The following is a 19334-nucleotide window of genomic DNA, read 5'->3' as shown; positions in this document are numbered from 1 at the left end:
TCCTCCTCTTCTCCCTCCTCCCTCCCAGTCTCGTCTACACACACACCTGCATGCACCACATCTACAGGCACCATGAATCGCACAAGGAGACCCAGCACCACAAGCCGCTCACCTGCACTCACCACCTCCACTCCCATTTACACGTCCCCTGTGTCCTCTCCCAGTGTGTCTGTGACGCCCCCTCCCAAAGTACACAAACGCCGGCAATCACTCACCCAACATCCATCCACCTCACGACAGCCTCCAGTACCTGCACCTGCACCTGCACCCAAACCACCTAAAGTGACACCTCCGACAACCACCTCCTCTTCCTCCACTCCCAGGCCCCCTCCAACTACCCATCCCAATGTTCGTCAGAAACTGTCCCTCTGTAAAGTTGACCTTTTTGCCCCCACACCACCCCTCCAATTCATCAGTCCCGTCGTAGCGCCTCAGCCAAAAAGCCTCCAATACCAGTGGTGCCTGTTCAAGGTTTGTGGAGTGCACCGGCCACCAGGGCAGGCAGTATGACCCGGAGCCAAGGCACTGGCAGCCAACCCCCTGTAAAGGCTCTAAAATTGGAGAGTGGACGACGGGTCCGTGTGAAGACTCCTGGTGGGAAAACAACTCACATGGGTTCCAAGGGGATTGGAGAGCCAGCTGTGACTCCACCAAAGGTGGGGAAGGGCCAGAGGAAGTCTGCCCAGCCTGTTATGAGTGTCACGGCGGAGAAGTGTGCCATAATTTCTGACGGTCGAGACACAACCGCCAGCACCGTCGTCACTGGTCCAGAGACCACCGCCGGAGTCACAGCCCAGGAGGGCACAAGTATCGTCACTGGTCAGGAGACCACCGCCACCGCCGGAGTCACAGCCCAGGAGGGCACAAGTATCGTCACTGGTCAGGAGACCACCGCTAGAGTCATTGCCCAGGAGGGCACAAGTATAGTCACTGGTCAGGAGACCACCGCCACTGCCGGAGTCACAGCCCAGGAGGGCACAAGTATCGTCACTGGTCAGGAGACCACCGCCACCGCCGGAGTCACAGCCCAGGAGGGCACAAGTATCGTCACTGGTCAGGAGACCACCACCAGAGTCATTGCCCAGGAGTGCACAAGTATCGTCACTGGTCTGGAGACCACCGCCACCGACGGAGTCACAGCCCAGGAGGGCACAAGTATCGTCACTGGTTAGGAGACCACCGCCACCGCCGGAGTCACAGCCCAGAAGGGCTCAAGTATCGTCACTGGTCAGGAGACCACCGCCAGAGTCATTGCCCAGGAGGGCACAAGTATCGTCACTGGTCAGGAGACCACCGCCAACGCCGGAGTCACAGCTCAGGACCCCGGCTGCCACAGCCCAGGTGGGCTATGATGGAACGTCATGCCACACACCAATGCCCAGTGTAGGGAACGTCATGCCACACACCAATGCCCTGTGTAGGGAACGTCATGCCACACACCAATGTCCGTACCAGAACCGCCATGGCAAAGACCGCTGAACAGTCCTGAACTGCCATGTTGAAGCACTGCTGAACAGGGCAAAGACCACCATGGCAAAGCACAGCTGAACAGGGCAAAGACTGCCATGGCAAAGCACTGCTGAACAGGGCAAAGACCGCCATGGCAAAGCACCGCTGAACAGTCCTGAACCGCCATGTCGAAGCACCGCTGAACAGGGCAAAGACCGCCATGGCAAAGCACCGCTGAACAGTCCTGAACCGCCATGTCGAAGCACCGCTGAACAGGGCAAGCACCGGGTAGGAAGGAATAGACCGCCACATCCTTATCCCATGTGCAGCTGGGACAGTGACATGACAGGAACTTTCACGGGGAGACTCATCCAGTCTGGGCACCAGTCCCCCTCCAGAACCAGTGGAGACCTGCATCCACTCTGTCTGTCCTGCACAGGATGAAGCACTCTGGGCACCTGTCCCCCCCAGTACCAGCGGTGACCTGCATCTACTTGAGAGACTGTGGCTTTGCACTCCCCAGAATGGCACAGTGGGCATCCCACCCACTGTAGAGACTTGAGAGACTGTGGCTTTGCACTCCCCAGGATGGCACAGTGGGCAAGCCACCCACTGTAGAGACTTGAGAGACTGTGGCTTTGCACTCCCCAGCATGGCACAGTGGGCACCACACCCACTGTAGAGACTTGAGAGACTGTGGCTTTGCACTCCCCAGGATGGCACAGTGGGCAAGCCACCCACTGTAGAGACTTGAGAGACTGTGGCTTTGCACTCCCCAGGATGGCACAGTGGGCACCCCACCCACTGTAGAGACTTGAGAGACTGTGGCTTTGCACTCCCCAGGATACATAAATGGACATGGAGACCCGTCGTGGATCTGGCTTTGCAGTCATCCGGCTGAGGTGCCCCCCCTTCCCTTCCCTCTGAGGTGCCTGTAGTATTTCTATCTGATGCCCCGGCAATGTTCTCTCCGATTGTGGTCAGGTATCCTTTGTGGGCCTCGCCCATGCATTTTTGGACTGTTGGTGCACGGACATTGTCGTGTACATATCTGCACTACTTCTCGTACTGTATATAATTATGACTGATTTTCATATATATCTGTATATTTTTGTATGACATGTATATTGCCACATTACAATGTTTGACCCACTCACGCTTTGTCTTTTCATTCTTCTGGGGGGATTGTAGGTTGTTACTGTGATTTTTGTGAATGCATTGGTGTGTATGTTGTATAATGCGAGGTTGGGGGTGGGGGTGTTTGGTGGGTGTCCCCCTAACTTTTGCCTCCCCCTCCCCCATGTCGTAGGTGCAGTACTCACCGTTGTCTTCGGCGCCTACGTAGATGATGGTCGTAGAGGAGCAGAAACACAAGGGCAGGGAGCATTTGGAGTTCCGGGTCCATGGAGTCCTCGTTCCTCGTGGGATGTGTTCAGGTGAGCGTTTTCCCATTGCCAAAGCTGTTTCCGCCGTGTTTTTATCCACGGTGAATCCGCCCCGGAAAAGGTGGCGGATTGGCGGGTTGTGATACTATGGGCGGTACATTGTGTTCCGCCTGTCTGTTGGTGGTGACCGCCGTGCTGCTTGTCTGTACCACCGTGGCGGGCGGTGTGTTAAAGTGGCTGTCTTTGTTGGCGGCTCCCTCCAGGGTCATAATTCTCTTTTTTTGTCCGCCGGCCTGTTGGCGGTCTTACCGCCGCTTTAACACCGTCCGCCAGGGTTGTAATGACCACCTTAATATGCACTTAGAGTAACTTTTGGACTATCTGATGAAAGGTCTTCTTAAGGGAACTATTAGTCTGGCTTATAGGATGATTTCCTCAGTTAGGCTGAGGCTTGAGGTAGGGCGGACTTTTTTCAATCTGGAGCGGATAAGTGGACCTGACACCTCGGTTCCGAGATCACCACCGTGGAAGATCTAAGGTAAACTAACTTGCTGACACAGTGTGTCTTAAATGTTTCAAGGGTCAAAGCGCATTATTTCAAGTTTATTTATGACTTTTATCTTACACCCTTTCGTCTTCATATTATGAAGGTCAGACTAGATGCAAAATGTTTCGCTGAAAGGCTGAGCAAGCAGAAGCGGTTCACATCTTGGGTTCCTGCCCGTCAGTCGAACCTTTTTAGGAGTCGGTCATGGGGAAACTAAACCATACTTTTCAGACCATTGTGTCCTGGGACTCTAAGTTAATAGTATTAGGACATTCTCCAATTATTCCATCTCACTTAGGAGGGATATATTTTTTTGCAATATCTTTGGCAAGATTAGTGCTGGTCCAGGGCTGGCTGCTTAAAGAGGCCCCTAATCCTATGCTCTGGTGGCACGAATTTATGAACATTGCTTTCTGGAAATGTCCTTAACTAATAATGATGAGCGTAGGGGCAGGATAATGTGCATTTGGGTCGAATGAGGGAGATGTAGAGCCGTTTTCGGACTTACCAGGGTTGGTCATGATCAATTATTATTGTCTAGCAAATCAATTTATTTTTCATTTGACTGTGTTGCACGTTTTACTGGTCAGTTGCACTATTTATTTTACTTATTGCTTTGTGATTTTAGTGCATCCCTTGGCTTGCGTATTGTTTCCGGTTTTATCTACACATAATTTGCTCTAATAAAAAATTAAAAAAGACAGTTGAATGATGATAAAGAGATGAGCCTCTACAAATGTGTATATGAAAGCAAGCAACATTCTATGTTGAACAGGCACTGGTTTCTCCACTCACCATTTCAGAGTACCACATTTACAGGCAGCAACTATCTAGGACTCTATGCAGGAGCTGGAACAGGGGACAAGTGACATGTCTTGAAAAACTGTGGCTAGAGTCTCATGGCCCTCTCAGCCTTGAGGATTCCCGAGAGAGAGTAGGTGGCAGACACAGCACACATCCAATAGGAAGACCGGTGAGCATCCACTGGATGGTTTGGTGCTGGTAAATCACCAGACTGCCTTTGATGCGTGCTCCCTCGCCACTATCTCCAGCACCATTGTTCTCCAGATGAGCTATTCGCCTTGACTTATGAGTATCATTATAATCACTCAGTTAATTTGTCAGGGTAGTAAATGGAAATCCAAATATCCACTAGGAATTACACTTTTGATTTCACAAGACACAAACCCTCGTTTCAGGTCCTGGGCTAAATTCTAATCTCTCTTGCAAAAAGGAGTTTGCACTTGGATTTGAAATAAGAGTTGTGTGATAATTATCACACCCTCGCAGTTTTCCCCTCATAGTTTCCAGAAGGTGAAATACATGGGGGGGGGAGGCCCAGAAAAAAAAGCAAAACATTCAAAATTTGATGTGTTAAGCACCGTTACTGCTAACATTTCCCTGTTTCCCAACTGTAAACTAGGATCAGGAGGTGTTTACCACCTCTAGTAAATATCTCAACTAGGGTAATGGTGTTTACTGGGTGTAGTAAATACCTCCACTTTTTAGTCACAACCTCGTTCCCCGAGCTATAGTCTGCCACAGGTTGCCCACCCATCACTTCATATGCTGCCTGTGCTCTATATGGATTGTCTGTTGTCCTTAATGATGGTTGCCTGGAAGGAAGGAGTGGAAAGGAGAAAGTGCGAGGGAAAAGAGAACACGATCTGGTGCATGATACAACCGAGGAATGAGGACCAAGAGGTGGGAGTCGATGGAGAGTACAAGAGCCATTGCCCCAAACTGGGATTTTCCCCACCGTGCAATCCCTCCATCCCTACTCCTGTCTTGGTCCACATCTTACCCCGAGTGGGCAGAAACTCATTGACTCTAAAATGAGGCCTGCAGTCAGCAGCGTGTGGCAGCTGTGTGAGGTCAGAATATTTCCATTATTTTCTTTAGGGAATACAGGATAAATTATGGGCCAAAGACAAGCTGCTGCTGTCTGCACAAACTTCTAAAGGATCGGGGTGCTCATCTACAATAATTCTGAGGTGCCTGATATATTTGCAGGAGTTCAATTAATAGGTTACCTTGAAGATGGACATAACCTATTGCCAGATTCTTTTGTCAAGGCGACTGTCTAAAGTGTGTTCCTGACTCTGTGGCAGGTGCAAGACATGGAGCACATTGCAAAGATAATCTTTAAGAGCATCGAAACGAAATCTGGGGTAACATCATTGTAGGAGGTTAGAGAATTCGATAGTTATCAGACTAATGGTGAAAGGAGGACAGAGAACACAGAAGAGATGCAACGGTGTAGAATTAATCAAGTATTAGTCCATTCGTGGTGGTGAGATGAATGTGGAAGGAAGTTAGTACCATTGCTAGGAAGCTGATAACGAATGGAAGTTGGTTTGGGATGATCGATTGGTGTATTGTTCCACAAAGTAGACAAAACTGATTTTTGTTGGTGGCATGGTTTAGACCATGGATACTCAAAGTACGGCCGCGGGCTTCATGCGGCCCCTCTGACCTTTACATGTGGCCCCTTAGGCAACAGGAGCACTGGGTAGTTGTTTGCTCGACGGCACTAACAATAAAAATATTAAATAGACACACAATCATTTAGTTCAAACTTAATTGGTGTTAAAGAAAGGAAGTAACTAGGGACTCCTGCACCTAACTTTAGAAACACCTTCATTTTTAAAGACATCTTGCAGCATAAGTGTAAAACTAAGACAGTCTCTTCAAAATTAAAAAAGTGTATTTAGTTAAAATGCAGAACCTTTTCGCCTTACTACAATTTATTTTATCAGTGCATTGAGATTTATTCATTTAAAAGTGATAGTTTTCAAACATGAATTTGGAAACATTAATTCTTCCCCTTACCCTGAGAACACCACCAATAGTAAATTAAAGAGGCAAGTCACTTGGTATGTGCACTTTATGGGTGGCCTGGGTTCCTATCATACGTGAACCAAATTATAGTTTATTAAATCAAACATAGAAGCAGGTTATGTGCAGCACTCACCATGAATCATATATTTCGAGGTCCTCTTAAATGTGATAATGCAGAGAAAGGAGGGAAAGAGAGATTAAAAAATTGCCTCGGATCACACAATTTGGAAAAGTGGGTAAGCTGGGATTAATTCCAGGTTTTCTGGTTTCCTATTGTGTATTTCAGCCACTAGATGTATATTCTTTGCTTCTTCTACACCTACCTTGTCAACAATCCCCCCAGCCACCCCACCCCACCCAACCGCCACTGCCCTGGCATCAATGCGGCCCCCAGGCACACAACAGACCAAACTTTTTGGCCCCTGGGGAAATGTTTGCGAGTACCCATGGTTTAGAGCATGTGGAGGTGTTGGTAAAATATTGTTCTGCAGGCGCCTGTTGTGATAAGCTGCAGAAAATGAGAAAGTCGCTTTTGCTGGATGCAGTAGCATTGTAAATGTTAGTATAGGCATACGATGAATAATAGATGCCCTGGGAATGCATGGACTGTTTCCTTCAGTGGTTGTGGAAAACCTTTCATAGAGAATAAGGATGTTATTGGTGAGTATGTTTTTATATATAAGGAGGTTCAGTTCACATCTAGGTGCAGGAAGAGTTTTTTTTTTTTTTTTTTTTTAAGTTGTGTGGATTTAAACACCGGTGTGCCCCCTTCCTTAAAAACTGGAGCAATGGATTGGTTGAGTTGCTCACTGCGTAGTAAAACGAAATATGCAATGAGCATCTCCTAGCCATTTGGACTAGAGGGATTTGTGGCAGAAATGGCATTGGTTTACTCGCGAGCACTGTGAATTTTACAAGTAGTGAAATTGTATTTTAAGTCAGGAAAAAGGATAATTGGTAGGATGACTAGGAAGAAGCGGACAGGTATGCAATGATGGGCAAATGTTGTTGGAGAAAGTGGTTGTTCATCAAACGAGGATAAAATTATATTTTGACACATGAAAAATGGTTAGGGTTGGTATAGATGGCAGCAAAAGCTATGGAATTATTGTTCTAAGCCTTTCCACGTAATATAAATCTGGTTGTACACTACAACCGGAAGAATGTAGCAATTTCATCAAGGCTGCTGTGGGCACATAGGATCTGCTCTCTCTTTAGCTGCCCATAACCAGCGCCCAATACCCTGGTGCCGACCCGCAGGAACACGACGCTGTTCATGCAAGAAGGACACCTCCTGGATCCAAGCCTTGGCATCATGGACTACTCAGTATCAGCACAGCATTCTAGGCTGAGGATGGTACAGCGTTGATTGCAATTCGTTTGGATTGTGTGTGAAACGTGCTACGGCTATTTCAGGAGCCATCACTGTAAATATTTATTTACTAATTTAAGGTTTCATATATAGCGCTACTCTTCCATCCAGATGTCAAAGGTGTTTACAACAATAAAAATATTCCTGTGAGGTCTCAGATGTACGTAGAATAGTTGGGAAGAAAAGCAGGTTAAATTATCCCACAACAAGGATCAGTTATCCTGAAAGATGGAAGGAGGAGGAAGACAGAGGTAGGAAAATGAATGTGACGAAGAGAGAGCTTGACACTGACCTTAGTGAGATTCTGTCTGATCTACATTTTTAATAATCGATGCAACTTGCGACTTGGTAAATGTGGGGGATGCTTGTTTACTTGCAAACACAATCACACATTCGAATTAGAAAGGGAAGTGAAGACTACTTCCTGGCCACATTTTGGACCAACTATTCAGAGTCTGTTTCTTTGCCTCACTCACTCCTGAGAAACCACTTCGTAGACTCAGACCAGTTGCAAATAGCCACAATGCAAAGGAGCTGGTCTTGGAGTCTGAGGTAGATGACATAATTCAGAGTTCCAGAAACATTCTTCCCGCACTAGTAAGTTTATGTGGGAAGTTGTGGTCTGTGGTGCCTTTCCAAACAGTCCAGCGCCGAGTTTGCTTCTCTGCAAGGGTCCGGGGGCTGTGCCTCTCTTCAGTAGGCCAAGTACCTTGAACATGGCCAATTTCTAAGTAAATGTGTAATGACAAATGGTTGTTTTAGGGGAGCCACTGCTGCACTCTGAGACTGAGAATGTAATCAATGGATTAACCTAGGTGTGGACCTTGTAATACCAGCTACGACCATTCAGTCTTATTGTCTTCGCCCCCCCCCCCCAACGTAGGAGACTAAACTGAATTGTAAATAGCTGAAATAGAAAGTAAGATTGAACTGGGGCAGCCATTCGGGCATTAAAGAACTTGGTTCATACTACAAAACCTAATTACTATGCAGCCAAAGTCCTTAATTCACATAACCCCACAAAATGGTCTTTAGTATTATTTACTCATTCGCCAAACTTCTGAAAAGTCAAAGAAGCCCAAATGTGATGAAAACACCACACCTTCTACACCCATGCAATGTGGAGCATTACATACTTGGGAAAGAGCAGCACATGTTAAGGAGAAGGAAAAATATTAGAGCAAAGCAAAGAGAGCTGTGCTGAATTACAAGGCCACTCAACAGGACAAAGGACAGAAAAGGTGGGGAAAAGGTATAGTTGAGGGAATTAGAAAGTACCCAGCTCTGAATACAGAGAAACCTAAAAAGAATCGGAAACAGGGAAATTATGATGAGGAAGCCACAAAAAAGACAGACACTGATAGTGATTCAGGGGTCATATTCTGGAGCAAAAGATTTTTGCTACACCTCAATCATTAAACTAACTCTGCATACAGGTCATATGGATCCTTGATGTTGACATAGAAGTAAGGAGCTGTAATCAACGAAAAAGCATTATCAATTATTACGTCTTTGTTCAGTCAATAAAAATAGTTTAGTGTGAGTTAAAGGGTTTTATTCTCAATCTTTTAGTAATTCATCTTTAATTAAAGTATTCTTCTCGAAGCATCATCATTAAACGTTAATATAACCCATCAATCGATATTTGATAATGTAAATCAATGTGTTAGTCAGTAATACAGTCAATACAATAATAATGCAACAAGAGTATTCCATAAAAAAACTCCCTATTCTAAATTAATTCAAAGTTATTTGAGAAGGAAAATGTGTCAGTTCAGATACCCATAAAGAGTTCTGGTGAGAGAAATCCAAGCCTAAGAATGAAGCTTTAGCACAATACGCTGGAAAGTATTCCTAGCTAAAGTAACAGGAGACCAATAAAATAGCTAGGATTTCTCATGAAGAAATGTCTAAGAAGCTCAATGAAGAGACTCTTCTCTCAAGGAAAGGAAACAGGGGCCTGAGTTTCGCCTACAGAAAGAAGTGAGTGTCTCTCCCTTGTAAAGTGTGGGTCTGGAACCAAGAACCTAGTCTAAGAACATGCACTAATATAAACACACAAATTCTAAGTTGAAACATTTCGGCTCTTTCTGCTCCAGGTAGACCAATAGAATTTCAGTATGCTCCTGAGAACAGGTTTATTCCCCCTCTTCTCACCAGAATACATTTGTCTTTAAGACATGAGTCCTTGAATGTTGCAGTAAATCGTTCTTCTTTTCCACAACTTCTTACCATGAATCATCCTTCCTGTTGTCTGCATCTTTTGGGGTTAGAACCTCACTATCTGTGGCCTAATACAAAACAAGTGTCTATTCACAAGCTAACAAATTGTAGCTCTGAAACAGCAACATCTGCTACAAAGAGAAAAAAAAACATCTTGCAAAGCAACTATTCAATGTGGAAAACAAGCCTTTCAATCTTAACATATTTGATCTATTTAATATGACAGCATAGTACAAATTTTGTATTTAACATTTTACATTTTTAAACGCAAGTTTTGTATATCATTCCTAATGAAGCATTCTGTCAACACTTTAAAATTCTCTTTATCAGTTTCCCTCCTCTGATGGTTGAAAAACCATCACAATTTCTTCAGAAATGAATCTTTAGAGAACACTCTCACTCTCTGTTGAGCCATTCTTTTCAGTTTTTTGTTTTTCAAATCTCTTCAACTTCTTGTATTCTGTATTTTTTCTCCTCCATTACTAATTCTTCTCTAATTTGTCTGTTCTTTCTCTATTCTTTCTTCTTGTTAAATGACATCTGCATCCTCTATATAAAACATAAAACGTTTTCACCCAAATGCCTATGATTAATGGAGGTTTCAGAATAACTCTAAAAAGGTCCTCTACCTATGTGGCAAATTAATAGCAGAAGCTCCTTTACTTAAATTTCGTAAAACAATTAGGGGCAGATTAAAGAAAAGTGGTTCTGTACCTAATACAGCGGCACTTTTCTTGTGCCCCTTAGCGCCCCCACCACCACTATATGTGCTCCGTATTTGAAATACGGCGCACTATGGCGCAGGGCAGGGGGGAAATTGTGTCATTTATTTTTACTTTATTGATGTACTGTGCAGGAGAAATGGCAACATTTTGGCACTGCTCCTGCAGAGTACATAGGGGCCCATTATAAAAAATGGAATTCCCCTTTAAAACGCCTGCTCTGAGCAGGCATTAAAAATGCCCAAAAAAATGATGCAAGGAAATCTCTTAGATTTACTTGCTCATTTATTCGGGCCCCCTAACAGAGAAATGCCCCCCTGGCATACATTTTGCTTGGCGTAGGCATAATGTGACGCAAGGGTTTACAAAGTGGTGCATTGCATGCATAGCGCCTCTTTGTAAATATGGCACTGGGAAAAATGCCACTTTGGCGCTGCCATAGCCTGAAAAAAAGAGGCTGTGGCGGCGCTAAGGTGGTGCTAGGGGCACTTAAGTCTGCCCCTAGCAGTTTCTAAGGGTTCTAATTCAGGTTTCAGGTTAGTAATGTTCTTTGCAGATACTTCTATTATTTTGCTTTCGTCTGCAATATATGAACAGCAATGTTGAACTTTCAACATCATGCAGACTCCGACTTTTTCTGCCAGCAGAATATCTAAAGCAAATTGATCTTGCAAAACCATTGATCTAATAGCCATCAATTGTGTGTTAACTAGCAAAGCAGCAGATATTCTGGCTGCCAATTTATTCACCACTGTTGATAACTTTCTAATTTTCTCGTCATTCAAAACTATTCCTACAAGTGGTATGATTGCTTCAAAATGTGTCCTACTAATTGTGTTCCATAATAACTACTATATATGTGTTTCTGTAATGGTGCCATTGTTAAATCATCTATGCTATTTTCAAGGTACCTTTTGGGAAACGAAAAAGCTAAATAACAAACACCTTCCCAGTCTGTGGGAAACTAGAAATAAGCTCCTTGTCCACAAACAAAATCAACTCCTGGAAGGACTCCTTCTTCTTCTGTTAAAATTTGAACAGGTCCTCCCAAAACCTCAAATGTGTGTTCACAATTTCTTATTCCAACATGCCTTTTTCTAAATTGGTTTCTTCTTTTATAAAAACATAATTTCCATTATTGTGTCTATCTAGTTTCAATTTTGGGTATACCATTTCCTTTTTGTATTCATCGTCTTCTTTCTTCCAAACATTTTCTCCTTTATTTTTACTACAGAAAATTTGAGCTCTTCACTCTTCTAATGTTAATATGAATGTCCCTCTAATTCTCTCATTAAACAGGTTGAATTATTTTCATATTCCTTAAAAGTGTCTATAACTGTGGGTGATCTAAAGAAATACTATGCAATATCTTGATCCTTTGCTTGTGGGTGAGGAGTTATTCTTTTTTGAAGTGGCACTTTTGAAACAATTGTGTCATAATTGAAAAAATAATATTCAAATCATTCTTTTCTATAGAATAAGCTAAGCAGAATATGACATGTAATTGCATCGGACAGTGGGATGTGGTGATAAGTTACTTCCGCTTCGGCCAAAAAAAAAGGTAAATATGCTCAAACATAACAATCTTTAGCTTCTAAAGCTTTAGTGTATTCCTGTACTTATCTAGAATAAACATTAGTCAAAAACTCTTTTGCATAATTTTCAAATGAAGCTTTCAGTTTTATCTAATCTAACGTATGTGGAGTGGTTGTAGATGTGGGTGTAAAGTCAGATATCTCTATCTATGGTGTAACATTTATTCCAACTAAAAGTGTTGTAATTGCTATTACTATAACTATCAGTGTAACACCTACAGTGATCCAAAATCTGGCCTTGGAAAGGAAACGCATGTTTTTCTACAGTCAGACCTTGAGTCGAATATAGCAGCAGGCAAATCCAGGATTCCGCTTTAATTACTATTTGTGAAAATAAGCAAAACTCTTTAAGATTGACTTGCAATTATTTAGCTTTAGTGGATCAGAGGGTTCTTCTAGCAGTTTTTGTGAAAAGGGATGGTGCTCATTGGTTGTCAAGGGTTTCTGCTGATGTGGGGAGACCCCTTCTGTATTGCATCAGGAAGGTACATTTGTTCATAGTGAGGACAGCAGTTCCCTGGTAGCATGGCTTGATTCAGCTATTACTTCCTCCTCCTTGTCAAACCCTAACAGTGTACCTTCTAAAATCAACATTGTTTCATGGAATGTGGTGGGGTTAAAGTCTAAACTGTTATTGCCCCACATGAATGTCTTCATGGGCACCTTTGACATCTCCATTTTGCAGGAAACCTGGATCTCCGAGCCAGCTTTTAAATCAGGGTATGCAAGGTATTTTCTTCCAGCCATTTCCAATAAATTGGGATGTAAATCTGGGGGATTATTGATTTGGCTGAAGATTGCCCTTCAGTGTACAGTAAAACTGTTAATTATGAACTTCCCTGACATTCTAGGCATTAGTCTCAAGGGGCCTGATAATGTAATTATTGCTAAAACATTTATGCGGGGGCACAAGAGGGGACATGCACTCCATTACCCAGCAAGTACTTGAGAACCTTTTGGGTGAGAGATCAAGTAACCATCTTTTGATTGTAGCAGGGGATTTTAATGTTATGTTTGAACCCCTTGGTATGAGCAATGTGGGTGACTGCTTGGATGAGGATGACTCTTGTCACATACCCAGGTTAGAATTAACCCCAGTGAAAAAGTGGTCACAAGGTGCCCTTCAGATGAAGGCCATTTCTCTTGGGCTAGGGCTAAGGGCTGTTAATGGAAGAATGAAGTGCGACAAACAGGGTGCCTTCACTTTTAATGGCTCACGAGGGAAGAGTTGTATTGATTACATTTCGATCGGTTTAAAACTCTGGTTTCTGGTGGATGATATGGTGGTTAGGAACACTATAGATAGTGACCACAACCCTCTTTGCCTTAGTTTGGTATCACCCTGGGACAGAAAGCAGGATGTGTTTAGTTTTAGCCAAACCACAAGGTAGGTATTGCCTACAAATGATAAATGCTGTTTACGGTTGAGTAAAGTTGCTGGATAAGAAGACTTCCTTCACCGTATTAGTCAAAATTTGACGTTATGTGTGTCTTCTATGGACGATCTGACTGAGGAGGCAGGTGGGCTTTTCATGATTCCCAGTATTCATATCTGTTTCTTTAGTCGGTTGGAGTAATTGTTTACTGTGCCTGTACTTCAAACTAACCTTAAACCATCTTGTGGAGAGGGTACCCAGTGGTTTAACTGTGAATGTAGGCAGACATGAGTACAACTAGTTAGGGCAATTAAGTTAAAATACGTTCCCTGTATTAGATCCTCTCGGAGGAATGTACAAGCAGGTACAGATTAAGGCTCAGCAGGTTTGAAAAAAGGAGAGATGCCGATCAGTTAAGGGAGCATGGGAGCGTAAAGATTGCAGACTTTTTTGGCATTTGGTTAATAATGGCATTCATTGGGCAGCTGTTCCCCTAGGAAATCATATACAGCCATCTGTTCCATCATTTAAATTCACTTTACAACAGTCCTGTCTCTTCTATATACACTCAGTTGGAAAATAGAAACCTTTGTGATCTGTTCAATTTGGGTCATATTTGTGATTCTGTTGATTCCATAGTTTGCTCCAAGGATGCTGTCCCTGATGGCATTCCTGGTGACCTTTTTCTGTATGAGAAAGAAAAATGGGCTCAGTACCTATTATTGTTATCTAATGCAATTGCAATGGGAGCGAAGATTCCAGAGTCATGGAGGGGTGCAGAGGTTATACCCCTATTTTAAAAAAAAAGCGATAGGTCTATACCTTTTAACTATAGGCCTTTGGGCCTTTTTGATTCGAAACAGAAGGTGTTCTGCCGTGCTGTCCTTTCTAAAATCCAGGATTGGATTACAGCTAACATTATTTTGTCCCTATACAATGCTGGTTTTAGACAAAAGACGAGTACAATTGACCAGGTATTTCACTGTCTGCTTTTGCACTGGGGACTCTTTATGTTCCTTTCATAGATCTAAAGTCAGCCTTTGACTTGTTTCCCAGAGGTAAGCTCTGGGAACTGTTATATGATATAGGAATACCATCTGAGATCCTAGCCCAAGTTGTTCGCCTTCATTAAGCAAATTTTGCTAGAGTGTGTTGGTGTAATAAGGTCAGCTTAAAGATCCAATAAATGTCAACAGGGGTGTACGTCAGGGGTGCATTTTGGGCCCAAGTCTTTTTTCCTTGTACTTAAACAACATTGTTAAGTTTCTTTCTTCCCAGCCCACCGATACCCCTGTGCTAGGTAAGGATAGAACAATGAAATTTCTATATGCTGATGATACCTTTCTGGTGCCCAAAACCCCAGGGGACTCCAGTTATTACTGAATCACTTTGAAGAATTCTGTGTAACGGGAGAGCTTGAGATCAGCACAGCAAAAACAAAGTTCATGGCGAACAACCCTTACAAACCCTATAGGGGGATCAATTCTCTGGGTAGGACCAAATTTGAACAAATTAATTTCTTTAAATATCTAGGCACCAAGTTGTCAGATAGAATGTCATGGAAAATGCATGTGAACTTGATGACCCTAAAGTTAAGACAATTGGTTGGAGTTCTATTTAGGAAGCCTCATCTATCTTCTAGCAAACCCATAGCTGCTGCACTTCAGATTTATGATTTGAAAGCTTTAAGCGAGGACCTCTATGGGACAGAATTATGGGGTTTTGAGAATTCAAGTGAGCTTATTAATATTAAACATATGTTTTTGAGAAAGCTTGTGTCTCTACCTACAAGCACTCCACTTTCCCCTTGTATTTGGATATTTCTCGCAAATCATTAATTGATAAAGCCAAGATAAGACCATTGTTGTTTTGGAGGAGAATTATGGTAACATCAGAATTGTCATCCTATGCCAATGCGTTCAGAGAAGTCTGCTCCTAGATAGCTCTAATAAGATTCCTTGGGTAGACAGAGTGAAGAAACTACTGATCGCTATTGAGCTAGGAAAGGCATGGAATTGTTCTATTCCAGGTCTAATACGTTCCAAAGATAAGGTGAAGTTGTGTTATTGGGAGAAGTTAGCATTGACTGAGACAACTCCTTCCACCATAGGGCGGCTCACAAGTGAGTTTTTGAATTTCAAATGTTCCTGGTTCCTGGAGCCCTACCTGGACTGCATTACTGTGCTGAGCGATTGCAAGCTCTACATGCAGTTCAGGTTTGACTCCCTTCCACTAAATTATTTAGCGAGCAACTGGCACAATAGACTTACTTCCATCCTACTGTGCCCTATCTGCAAACTTAGTACTGAATCAATAGCACATATATTTTTTGCTTGTCCAACCTACATACTACCTTGGGCAAAATGGCTGTCCGCAATTTGTAGACAGCTGGAGACTCATGATTATGCAACAGTTATGAGGATTCTAAAATTGGATCCCAGTCCAACCATTGCTATTGCAGTTGCTTAGTTTCTAGGGAGAATGTGGCGTATTAGGAGGTAGCTATGGAAGGCCATTTAAGATAACAATTCTCTCAATGTTTTGCACCATCGTTTTTGTGTATTCAATGTGACTTTAGTGTAAATTCTATGGGTGACGCCTATGAAATTATATCCGCTCTGCACAGTCGCTCTTTTATGTGTTGTTTAAACTTTGCTATTTATGATGTAAAGATTTTATTCTTTTAAGCTTTTTACAATTTGATTTCATTTTTATGTTCATCTATTTATTTATATTGTTTGTAGAAGACCTTTATGGCATTGGATGCCGAAATAAAGTTCTTTGCTTGCCTGCTTGCAATTATTTAATTCAGCTCCTATACAATAATCTGTGTGAGTCATCCCTAGCCCTACTCCATCTTTTTCTAAATGTGTTACCCCTACTCTTTCACAGCAACCTTGGCCCTAGGGAATCTTCTTGATTCTATTTTGTCGTTATTAAGTCTTTTTATTTTTATTCTTCATTTTGTTTACTTCAGTCTCTTTTACTTTTTGATATTTATGCTCAGTTCAGTATGCTTTGTCAAAATTTGCTTTCAGTCTCAAGTTCAAATAGCAATGTCCATCACATTCTTGATTGTAATATTTGTTTCAAATACTTCTTAATTAATCAATGCTGTCTGTCTGGTAAATCATGGTGGTCCAAGCAACTCAGAGCTCAATTCATCTGGACTTTGATTTGAGCCACTGGACACGTTTCCTGCCTAGTAAGTGCTTTAAGGTGCTGAATGCCTCTGACAAGGTACTCTTGCTCTCTTGGATCTCGTTAATGTCTGCTGATCTTGTTCTGTTACACTTATAACACTGGATTCTGTTTCTTGGATGATGATTTGTGATAAACGTTCAATTGGGTTACCGGATCTTATTTGCCTCCTACGACATGGCTATTCAATTCTCCATACAGCTCCTTCTCTTCTCACACTTGTTCCTTCCTCTGGATCATTAAGTGCTCTGGCAGTACTTCCTATTAAGAGCTTTTGATTCTTCATAGTCAACTGGTGTTCCCACACCACTTTCTGATATTTCAGGAGCTTACACTGGTGTGAGATCTTGCTGTTCTTCAGCCCTCTATTATCCTTCTTGAGGGGCTGTCACAGGTGCTCTCTGAATTGGCTCAGATTAGACGATCTCTTCATATGGATGCCTTACTTTCTGAGTATGCAATGCATGTACCCAGATATGTATCTCAGCACATTTGATAGCAGTATTTGTGATTAAGATAATCTGGTAACGGCCTTTCCTCCTTGTCTCCATACTGGGTTTTCACACATGCTTCTTCACCAAAACCCAGTCACTGGGACTACGTTCATGTCACTACTCCTGATGTGGATTGGCAGTGGCACCTCCAACCTGACGAGAAACAGAATGCACCACGTCAGCAAATTCTTTGCAGTAATCGAGTATCAAGTCATTTGTGATGTCCACAGGCACATTTGCAGGTACAGTAGGCAGTCTCATTGTAGGGCCCATAAGGATTTCATGAGGCGATAATCTTGTTCTCCTGTCAGGAGTATTTAGAAGACTCATCGGCACCAATGGTAATGCACTGGGCCATTTGAATAAGGTGGACACATAAACTTTGGCCAATCAAGACTTTAGCGTACCATTTAACTGCTCCACTGTCTCCAAAGCCTTGGGTCAATAACTACAGTGCAATCTCTATTCCCCTTGAAAAGCCACACACAACATTCTAAGGACGTAATTATTAAAATTAGTACCTTGGTCTGACTCCAAAGAAACTGGGTATCCACACCTAGGTATGAGTTCACACAACAGTAATTTAGCTACAGTGAGACACTCATTTCACTTTGCAGAGTAAGCTTCCACTCATTGAGAGAAAATGCACAATATAACTGTGACATACCGTAGCCTGTTATAAACAGTAATTTAGTTAAGATCCTACTGCATTCCATGAAAAGGTCCAATTGATCTTTCTGCATGACTCATGTTTACTGATGTTCTCTTCCCTACTTTAATTTGCTGACATGTTATACATCAATGGATAACTCTTCTGCTAGAACTCAAAAAAGGGGATTAAACCATTCTGTCTGGACGGCCTAACCATTGCATCCTTTCCAATGTGTGCAGGACCATGGAAATGTTGTGTCATGGGAAACAACAAACTGTCTGGCAATACTGGTCCCCAAAAGCTGAAACCCAAATATTATTTGCATCTTTAACACATCCCACTTGTATTCAACTTTGCTGTTCTGCTTTTGAAACCTATTCCTGCAACCTTTCAAGTTGTTCCCAAGTATCATCCACTAACAACATAGAAATGGCAGTGTCTTCATCAGATTCATTTGTATTTTCTCCATTTAATGTGTATACCACATGCTCACAATATCAAGCAACTTCATCTGCATATCGATTTCCAACAGTGACATAATCGTTGCCAGTTCTGTGAGCTGCACACTGAATCACGCCAGTTTCTAGGGGAGACTGCAGTGCATCTAATAATTTCCCCTTTTCCAAATAGGGAGCTCGATCATGTCAAAAATTCTCTCTATGACCATAACTGTCCAAAGTCATGGACCACACCAAACTCAAACTGACTATCTGTAAATATAGTCACTATCATTTGTGCTGAAAGGCAACATGCTCTCATTTGGTTGATCAATTCTGCCACATGTGCAGAGGTAACACCTCAAAGCCATGAAACTTCTCCCACGTTTTGAATTGTGCAGACTGCAGCAGCTGCTCTCAGAGGTCCCTGATTGTCTCTCAGACATGAGCCATCCAAAAGATTACATAATCAGATTCATTGAGAGGTTCATCTTTTTTTTTTTTTTATAAAGAAATTTATTGATTTTAGAAAAACAAGAAAATAAAGATACAAACACATAAAACAGAACACCAACTGGTGTTTGCGGACGGTCAGTTCCTAGACCACTTCTGGTCACCATAGAGCAAGTCTTATAAAAAAATGAATGAATGAAAGTCAATAGTTAGTATTTCAACATCATGAGGGTGTCTCCTTCCCAGACTCACCGCTTCCCCGCTAAGAGCATGCCATATCGTCCCATTTCCCCCACACTTTGATATAATTGTTTGGGCATCACCTGGCTTCATATACCAGCCTCTCACGCTGTGCGCACCAGCCCAGACCACGTCTCCATTTATTCAAAGCCGGTGCCACTCCGGCCTTCCACTCTGATATTATGTCTCGCTTAGCCACCAAACAACCCACACCCAGGAAAATCTTGTCTGCTCTCCTTAGACCCAGCTCGCCCATGACCCCCAACAGAAGAGGTAGTGGGGCCACTTCGATATCTTCCCGCAAAGCCTCTGAGACCTCCCCTATGACTGCCTTCCAGTAGGTCGTT

The 19334-nt window shown here is 42.8% G+C and overlaps 1 long non-coding RNA gene across 1 annotated transcript in view; it reads left to right on the top strand.

Moving 5' to 3' along the window:
• LOC138260745 (uncharacterized) overlaps positions 1 to 19334 on the top strand; it is a 201175-nt gene that overhangs the window by 118160 nt on the left and 63681 nt on the right. Inside the window, exon 3 of the long non-coding RNA XR_011198956.1 lies at positions 12016 to 12100. This is a non-coding gene — a long non-coding RNA (uncharacterized lncRNA). The remainder of the gene's footprint in view (positions 1 to 12015; positions 12101 to 19334) is intronic.

Source organism: Pleurodeles waltl, chromosome 10, assembly GCF_031143425.1.
Source record: "Pleurodeles waltl isolate 20211129_DDA chromosome 10, aPleWal1.hap1.20221129, whole genome shotgun sequence".
NCBI lineage: Eukaryota > Metazoa > Chordata > Amphibia > Caudata > Salamandridae > Pleurodeles > Pleurodeles waltl.
Note: the sequence above shows the minus strand (reverse complement) of the source record. Positions and strands in the feature narration are given on the sequence as shown.